Below are 10143 nucleotides of genomic sequence, written 5' to 3'. Positions count from 1 at the left end.
GTATGACTGTCAGAAAAAGTGCTCATCCTGTAATCTGAAGGTCTTTGGTTCAATTCCTGCAAATTGTAGGATTTTTATACTCTACTAAAAATAAAACATCTCTCGTGATACTGTGACACTAGATTCAGTTGGGTATGTACAAATGGCGTAATATGCCTACAATATGTGCTCTCATGGGGCAACCCGTAGGCACCTTTGCAGAGGCTCTCCAACAACTTGGAGCCTGCAGTGTGGCCAACATATTGGGCCTGATTTATAGGGGTTCCAAATACTTGTTGCTGAAAAAACTTTGGCGAACTAACCCAAGTGAGTGGCTGAGTAAACACTGTTCAGTGCGATTTAATAGTAAAGAAATACTATTTTGAGTGATACATTGAAACACATTTATTGTGATGTGATGAAAAATTGGAGTTCTTGATCATTTTGCCAAAATGAATTTAAAATAAAAAATGACATCTAATTTTTAAAGCTTAAGTATAGAAATGCTGTAAAATCAACTTATGTAAAATTACTTTTTTTTTCTTGTACCAGGTTGACTTGACCAATGGTCAGATTCTGTCGACAAGGGAGCTAAGTTTGAGGCAGTTTATAAGAGTTTTTGAAAGTCTTTCACAGCAAGTTCAAGCCATTACAGATGAAGAAAACTTGGAAAAATCAGCTTCCCCAGAATCGGATAATAAACAAAGACCGGATGGCTGCCCTCCTGAGTTGTGCGTGTCCACTCTGTTCCTTAAGTGAGGCTTGTTTAATTGTTCAATGATTTGTAAATTAAACTCTGTCCAGATTAACAAATTTTCTTTGACAAAAAACTGTTGTATATGCCCATATATAGTCACATGATGTGCCAATACTGTATGTGGTCATGATGTGATGTCATCCTGACCTTATTTTGGCATATTTAGCGGATGGGCGCTTAGTTGAGGCTATACAAGGCATCAAAGCTAATCACATGCTAGAAAGATCATAATGTTTACATTTTTGAAGAAGCATAGAAAGATGAATGTAGTCTTTGGGTTTTATAAAAAAAAAATCAATTATTTTCATTACTACAAATGCCATCAAGGGCCAATATCCACTAAAATGGCATCACAAAAAAAAGTGCTTACTGTATACAACCCAAACTGAATTTTTAAAAAAAAAAAAAAAAAAATTTCGCTTTTTTGTTATAATTTTTAAACCACATAATAAAATGATAATACCTCGATAGATGAATCTTGAGCAATCAATTTTATTTATTTTTTTTACAGCATTGATCAAATCTCAAAGGAAGCAGATGAAAATGAGTGTTGTATATGTCTAGATAACAGGTCGGAGGTCATCCTCAGTTGTACGCAAAGCTATTGCCAAATGTGTATTGATCATTAATATGTACTGACAAAATTAAATTACTGCAGGTAGGGACGCTTAGCTCAGTTGGCTAAACTTGCGGTAGCCACTGTGTATGCGCTGAACCATGAAGATCTCTTGGCCCCGGTTCAATTCTTATCGCTGCTCTTCTTGTATTTCAGCTGTAGGGCTGAAATGCAAGTTTCGGATGAAACAAGTTTAAGCCATTGGTCTCGTGTGCATTATGGCCTATGTGCATGTTAAGGAACACAGTAGAGAATTGTATCCCGGTGTACTGCCCAATCACCACCAGAAGGACCCACTAGAAATAAGTCTTCTTCAGACTTTCGTGGGTTATCCTTGGTGTTTACACCGAATAAATCCAATCCAATCTAATCCAATCCACTGTAACTTGCTTCAATTTACTGTAAGCTGTCTGACAATTTTCGACATTGGTCAGTGAAATCCAGGAGACTAGCTTGGGGTCCATTTCTTGATAAACTTTAGCATTTAAGCTGTTCTGAGATGTTTTCGAACACATTGTATGTCCAAAGAATAAAATAATAAAATATTTTAAAGATTTTAGTCCAACAAGCTATAGACAACAGGTGATGGAGAGCTTACCTTAACTAGTGGTTGGGTGGTTTAACCATGGAGGAATTAGTTCATCCATGGTTTAACTATCCCTGTCATTCCGCAGGTACTTTCACTAATTTTAAGCCTTCTGTTAGCAGATAGATGTTTAATCTTATTATCTTTTTTCAGCATATCAACTAATTTAATTATCGCCTAATTGTAAATTTAACTTTTTTTTATACCTTTTAACATGTTTTACTTAGAATCACTGATATGTACATATTTTGCTTCAATATTTCTAAATTGTATATAAAATTGTAAATATATCCCATTCTATTCTCTTTTGGCCCGGTCCCCATTTTGGAAAGTGAAAAAAAAAGGAAAGAAAGAAAAGAAAATTTTGATCACCCAAAACTCCTCAGAGTTATTTTCGGTCATCTAGAAAACAAAACTTTCACGGGGGAATATTGTGGTGTTATCTCGATTTGACCTACTTTCCGCCCCTCCATTCAGACATCTCTGGATCCGCCCTGTTCATGGTAAATTTTAATAACATTTTACAATCAAATTTGTTATGCTATGCAGTATATAAATTTAAATGATTGAAATTATTTTCATTCTTCATAATTTCAGAAAGGCGAAACACAGTACGTGTCCTCAGTGTCGGGATGAGACGGGAGGAGTGGAAGACGTGTGGGTGATGTCAGACAAACCCGATGACAAGGAGGTAGCAAACTATGTTGTAGGGGTTGCAGATACTGCCCAGCATTTGGATGTTGGCTAATTTTTTATTTTCCCTATAACTTTTATTAAAATGTTATACTATAAACTATATAATATATTGTATACATACAGTACACGTAATAAACCTTGCAATAATGTGTCTGGATGTTAATAATAATAATTAATTACGTGGAACTTCATTGATCTGTTTCCAAAGCAATTGTATTTCACTTGAGGTTTAGCATAATATACATAAAGATATTGGTTGTCTGTAACAGATGTATTACACACATTTATGATATGATTATACTATCTAAATTTATATATTCTTTGTTGAGTCCATTACGACAATAGACGAATTATTTTAATTATTGAATTTTCAGTCTTTGTAGGAACCAATATTTCTTGACCAAATATTTTTGAAAGCAGACGACGTCTTTAAATTTATAAGTGATTTGGTGCAGTGAGAATGGTTTTGTTTCCCAACCTCGAGGTCAGGATTTCAATCCCTCACTGTACTTACCGCTTGTGTCCTCGATCAAAGCACTTTATCTGCATTGCTTCCCTCCACCAAGGAGTATAAATGAGTACCTGGTCCTGCACTGATTGCAGCAGCAAGACTTGAGCATCTGGACTCAATGACCAGACGAAAGCTTTTCGTATCTGCAAAGAGAGGCACTATGTAGATAACCAAATAGATTTTAAAATAATTGCAATAAAACCTTAGAATACGCACAATGGTGCAGGTTTCCTCCAACGAGGGTCTTGTGCCACTGGACCTCTGCTGGTACCGCCACAGCCTGTAAGATACAGGTTCAATTCCAGTCTGTCAACTGTATGTGTTTTTAGAAAATGGCATTTATTCATGTTTTCTTTCTCTATCCAGTCGGATCGTGGGGGGTTGAAAATGCAAGGTGCCATTTACTTGATGCAATATTATGCCTATTTAGCTGAGTATATTTGTTATAAACATTTCTTCCAATAATAATTTATAGGTGTTTACAGGCCTTGGTAATAATGTAAAAGCTGAAATAAGTTGTAATTATTTTTGTGCTGTCAAACACTTGATCAAAAATGATTTCATTTTTATTTGATTGGTCACAATGGTATGATATCATAAATGGTTGAGTTGCTAAACATTCCTTTTTTTGTAAATAAGCAATTAAAAGATACACTCTGTTAAAATGTGTTAAAAAATAAACATGTTTAAATTAAAGATACACTGCCTGCCAAATAATCAGAAATCTGAAAATTTATATTAAAACTTAAAAAAGCTCATTTGAAAGGATAAATTAAGTTATTAGCTTCAAAAATGTTACTGATTTCAGACATGTTACTACAAAACCTTGAAATTGATTACCTGCCAAAATAGGGTTTATGTAAAAAAGTACAAGAAAAGTATTATTTACATGTTTGTAAATTCATTTAAATTTTCATTCTGATTTTGTAAGTTAATAACTTTATCCAAATTGACTATAATTAGAATATAGAATTTTTCATTTTTCAGATCATGACAGACAATAGATCTTTAATGTATTTTTATTGATTTATTTATTAATTTGGCATCATTGCAAAAACAGGTAACCCATTGTCTATGGAAAGATGTGTGACTCACTGAAACAATACAATAATAATGAATTAAGTGATCCAAAAACAAAATATAAAGAACGATTGATGAAAAACTATGATTTATCATTGAAAAGCAGGTTTACTGACTACTGTCTTTCAATACCGTTCACTGAACATTATTTCAAACAATATACAGTAGATTTAGAATGTAGGTGCAGTAGTTCTATTTTTATTCCATATAAAGTTAGTATTTAATCTATATAAAATTAATAAAACAGACAACAATGTGTATGCAACAATACTGTAGTACACATTGTAATATTTTGTTGTTTGTATTTGAAGTCCACATCTTTAAATGAAACATAAACATAACAAGTTGCAAGTGGAAGCCTGTGGCAGTGGCAATTCAAAGGGGGGTGGGGAGAAAGCAACCAACCTCCCCTCCCCCCTAAATGTTTTTTTATATTTTTTTCCAAAGTGGATAAAAAGAAAATTATATTCAAATTGTAAGTCTGAGAATGCCATTTCCGGCCATTTACAGGTGCCATAATCAATGCCGTAGCCAGCTATTGGGACAGTTGGGACAATCCCACACAATTTGTCTAATGGGTCCACAAAGAATGGGTCTACATTTTTAAAAATAGGTCCAAATTATGCAATTTTATGCATAAAATGGGTCCACTTCTTAAAAAATGGGTCCAGATTTCTCATATTTAGCCTTAAGTGGATACAATTTAAGAAAATTGGGTTAAGATTTTGCATATTTGTCATAAAATGGGTCCACAATATTTGAATTTACGTGTAAAGTGGGTCCACCCTGATATTGTCCCACACTGTTTTAAAATCCTGGCTACGGCATTGGACATAATTATATATTTTCTTACCTCAGCCCTAAACATGTTTAGGGCTGAGGTGGTCTAGACCTGCCATTTGTGAAAGTCCCTTCCTGGGCCCTCTTTCAAATTCCTGGATCCACCACAGTGTTGGGATATTCTGAAAGCGATCCCTTCATTTGGGTCGCGATCCGTGTGTGTTAGTTGTCTCCACGGTTACGGTATATAATGGAATATGTATTCACTGTATGTTTGATATTACTATGCTCTAAAACAAGAATGAAGCTATAACAAATCATATTGGGATTTGAAGCGTGTTTTATGTTAACAGTGAGCGAGGATTGGAAATAAGCAGACAACATTTAACATTTTCATATAACATTTTATTACTATATTAAATATTAGTTTACGTCTTTTTTTTTTTTTTTTTTTTTTTTAGTTTCTCATGAAGAATAAGCCAATTACTGTATACAAAAATGATTGGCTATCCTTCACGGCTAAGGTTCGCTGAACTGAACAGATGTCTATTATAGGCATACCGTCGTAATCCAGTATCCTTATGTATATGATGAATATTCTGGTTAATAAACTATACCGTATTTCCAAATTAATTATTTAAATAAAGTATTTTGTGATCATTGATTTACAGGCTCAACAAGCATTAACCTTTGTTTTTTAGGATGCACCACCCTTGAGGTTTTGTGCTGGGAATAGTCTTGTGTCACTGTTTCAAAAGTGCATATCCAAATATATTACTATACTTCATGAATAATGTTACCCAATGATCGATGACACTAATAAACCACAGACCCTACTGTCATCATCAGTGTACAAAGATTCCGTAGAAACTATCCGACACCTCTCAACACGCGGCAATGTATAGGAACTCCCGCATATTAAAACACCTTAAGAATTCACGCAAATGCATGCAAACTTGTAGTGAGGACTTTTTCCGTATTCTTGACTCCGCCCTATCAATTCATCATCCTAAAATAAAGGAGGCATTACATATTCAATGGGAGCAGCCCTCGCTCAACAAGCAGGTCTACCATGTTAATTTAACTTTGTCATTTTGATTTTACTTCATACCGTTTGCCATTTATACATATTTTCTATTCATGATCTTGGTGTTCACAACTTGATACGGTTGAATTACGTATAGATTGACGTGTCACAAACTTCACTTCGTTTAAATAAGATTGCCTATATGGAATCTCTGTACACTGATGACAGTGGATCTGTCGAAACATACATGTAGCGTACGGCCTAGCAATGGCTAGGCATAATAAAGTTTTCAGGCATTGCCTGAAATGATATCGTTCTCAAAAGTATCGTCATATTTTTGAATTTTATTAGTAGATTATTATAATTATTATAATAGGTTTAGAAGTGAGTGTTATAGATTGAATTTGAAACCTCGGACATCAAATTGGGTTTATCTCTTATCTAAAGAGGAGTGATTTGTTTTATAGACGTCCGGCTGCAGAAAAAATTTTTTTTTATCCTCGATATTTTCAAACCCCTTCAACTCGGATATTTCTTAATACTCAATAATTCCCTACATAAGGATGGTGAATGTGTCATTGCATCAGAACTTTTTCTATTTTTTTATGCACAAATTATAGAGATATAATTGATTTCTAATTGTAAACTTCAGTATTAAAACATTAAATTAGACACACCACCCACTTGATTGATGACTAAGTAAATTAAAGAGTACAAATTTGAACTTTAAGTGGAACTGAATCAAATGTAAACGTTTTCTTCGTAGCCTAAACTGGGGGCATGCACAAATATAAACTAACGATGCCACCCGTAAAGTGAATTAAAACATTACTATAACCTGTTACAAAATTTACCTAAATAATATCTACAAAACCTCTGAATACAACGAAACCCGGCAGATTGGTAAAAGTAAAAAACAACTACAAAATTCAAGCCTTAATTATAATGATTTTTAAAAAAATATAAGATACACAATGCCTTAAATTAACGGTAAATGCGCGGGGAAATTCCCAAAATTCAAACTAAGCCATGAAAACCAGTGAAACAATAAAATAGTTTTAATGAAAAAGACTTAGAACTGACAGTGAAAAGTAACTAAACAGACAGCCGTTGAAGTAAAAGGATGTCAATTATTATATCATAAATAATATTCTTAACAGTAATTTATTAACAATTTTATTGCACTTTGAGGTACCGTAACGTATGGACGTCTTTTTTCTTATTTTGTTCTTACACACTTTAAAAAAAAAAAGAATGTTATTTTTGTTCATCAGTATGTTACTGTTCTGTATTATACAGGGTATTTATTCTATTGCACATAAGGTACAGATAAGATTTGGTTTTTTTTTCAATTTTTTTTAAAAGTATAACCTCTTTCGTCACTTTAACTCAGCCTCAATTTGTTCTTATTTCTTAAGCAATTTCAGCCTCAGTGTTCTTATAAAATGTGTTTTAATATAGAAAATGTTCCGAGATCAACATCGTTTTAGGGTTGGACGATTTCTTTAAATAGATTTTATCAGGAAATAGAACCTGAGGAAATATGAGCCACTTGAACAACAGAGAAGTCGATCCCACTAAGTTATACTGTAACTTGTAAATATGCGAAACAAAATTATTAAATAATAAGCCAAGCCATTCTATCCTCATGAAATGTACCTCCCCATGAAACACGTAGACGACCACGGGATTTTCGATACCGGTAGTGAATCTACAAAACTATGAATTTGAAATGCTTGTTAAATATTGACAGATTGTTTATAAGGGATATTTTTAAATTATCATGATTATGCAGTGATTAAAGTCAAATCCAAGAATATAAGACTGATGGCTTATTGTTACCATAAACACAACTTTCCGATATTGTGCACAATAAGATATTAATAATTTGATTTCATTTCATTGACGATGGAAATGGTGTAGGCTTATAACATGTCCTCGACGGATTCCAACTGCGTTTCCTTAGAAACCGTTGCTGTTTTCTCATGTTTATACCACCATATGGCTTTCATTGCGCCTTAGGTCCCATCGTCTGTTTTGCCGCAATATGAACTTTGCGTATTAAAGAAAATGAATGTTGAATTGATGATTTATACAGTCAATTTTATAAGTAAAAATATATACATTTAAAAATGACATTTTCAAAAAAATGGTGGTACGTAATCAACTGATAGGCCTGCACTGCTGCAAGAGGGTGTCAAAATGACCAACGACACAATTTTAGCGGCGCCTACATTCTAATCAGATAGGCCTAGGCCTGCATTATAATTACCTCTGTGAATTTACATTAAGGGAAAAATATACATAAAAATAATCGTAAATGTAAAGAATAAAGATCAAAACAATAATTCCATAGACCAATCGAGAATTTCGCCGTTGCGCAGTTCCACAGACTGTGACATAGTATGCAAGCGTCATAATGAATCATAAATAAAACTCATATAAAATGATCAAATACGTGTACATTAGTTTTATTTTTATACCAATTTATATCTCAAATGAGACGTCTATGTTTTCCCACTATTTATCCTTAAAATTTATTTTATGAGACACCGTTGTGCGCCAAATCTTGCGGAGATTTTAGTGTCAATTAAACAAAATATTCAGTTTGGGAACAAGAATCTTGTTTGTTGTTTGTTTGTTTGTTTATAGTAAATTTGAATATAGTGGCCTGTAAACAAATGGATTATTAATAGGTCTGTATAAAATAAGTTGACCTATAGGCCTAATGCTCTTGCAGAATGGGTCTATCGTAATCTAATTCCACAAATTTCGGTACAAACGGTTATACATCCTAGTCCACCATCCGGCGTCTACATCTCATATTACTCCATCAGTCTGACCTTCCTTTATAGCAAAGCGTCTAATCCTGACAACGTTTGTTATTGATACAAAACTTCGAAAATAAGCCTAGAAAGGAATATTCCTGAACTAAGAAACTTATTTTTATCGAAGGTATCATTAAGACTACTTGGAGAGTAAATATCTTTTTTAAAAGACAAACGAAAGTCGGCTTTAATTTGGTGGTTCTTTTGCGCTTGGCACCACCATGGCTATACATCCGATTGTGATATGTGTTCTGCTGTTTGTCTTCCATGCAGGTATTGTTTAGGCCTAAGTAGTAGTAGTATTACAATATTAGCACATGTTTATATATACATATATATGTAGCGGGTGACCACTACTTGAATTAAGCGAATCCGTCACTTAATTCGTCGTGGGGGCTCGGGTTCCAGTTACGCGCAGGCTCTGTCGGTCGATGTTTACATATATGGCCACAAATAAAACAAGAGGATCCTTTTCTAGTTATATACTTAATAATGATTTATTGGGCAATGGGGATTACAATAGGGACTTATAAATTGGACCTAACCTAACCTAACAAACTACTCACGTGAGACCGTCGGCAATGCAGCGTACGCTTGTAGAAAGTAAAATAATAATAAATGCAAGAAGTCCAACAAAAATAGAGTTCAGAATATAGGCAAAACAGCGAGCTCCAATGATATAACAAAGTCAAAAATCGCTTTCACTTGCGATCGTCTGGTTGTACTTGGTACTGGTATTTGTTACAGCAAATCAAACTGTTCTTCTGATTTAAGTCAAGAAAATAGTAGAACCAAAAGAGTAGTAATTCTTCTTTCTTTTTAATTCAGGAAGGTTTCCAATCAACAGCTTTCTGAAGAAGATTCACATTTATCCTAAGTCTATCCGACTATAGGACTATACTGTGGGCTGGAGTTCCGATCGGGATCTCTCAGTGTCTTTTTCCTTCTTTCCTGTTCTTTTTGTTTCCTTGGATATTCTGGGTATATGTAGGGGATCTGGCTCCACCCTACTCATTCGAATATTCAATTATCATTGGTCCTTAGCCTTAGGCAACACCCAAAGTCACTGTCCATTCCCGATTTCCTGTGTCCGGTCATACATCATTTGATGTTGACAAGACGTTTCCTTTACTTCCTCAGGTATGTCGACAGTATACCACCCAACTCTCGGGAGAGGGTTAGCTGGTGGTATCTACTTGATTATAGGAAATGGAATGTTCAATGGGTCATTAACCTACAGAGCTAAAACAGTATTCCATTGTATAGCCTCTTTGGATAAGGGA

The 10143-nt window shown here is 34.1% G+C and overlaps 1 long non-coding RNA gene across 1 annotated transcript; it reads left to right on the top strand.

Annotated features, from left to right (window-relative positions):
- The first annotated feature begins 600 nt into the window (after positions 1-600).
- LOC117114783 lies at positions 601-4760 on the top strand. Its single transcript, XR_004446444.1, has 3 exons — positions 601-734; positions 1248-1394; positions 2536-4760. It is a non-coding gene; the product is annotated as an uncharacterized LOC117114783 (long non-coding RNA).
- The last annotated feature ends 5383 nt before the right edge of the window (positions 4761-10143 follow it).

This window comes from Anneissia japonica, unplaced genomic scaffold (assembly GCF_011630105.1).
Source record: "Anneissia japonica isolate Jap-2015-1 unplaced genomic scaffold, ASM1163010v1 scaffold288140_len288450_cov173, whole genome shotgun sequence".
Classification (NCBI taxonomy): Eukaryota; Metazoa; Echinodermata; class Crinoidea; order Comatulida; family Comatulidae; genus Anneissia; species Anneissia japonica.
Note: the sequence above shows the minus strand (reverse complement) of the source record. Positions and strands in the feature narration are given on the sequence as shown.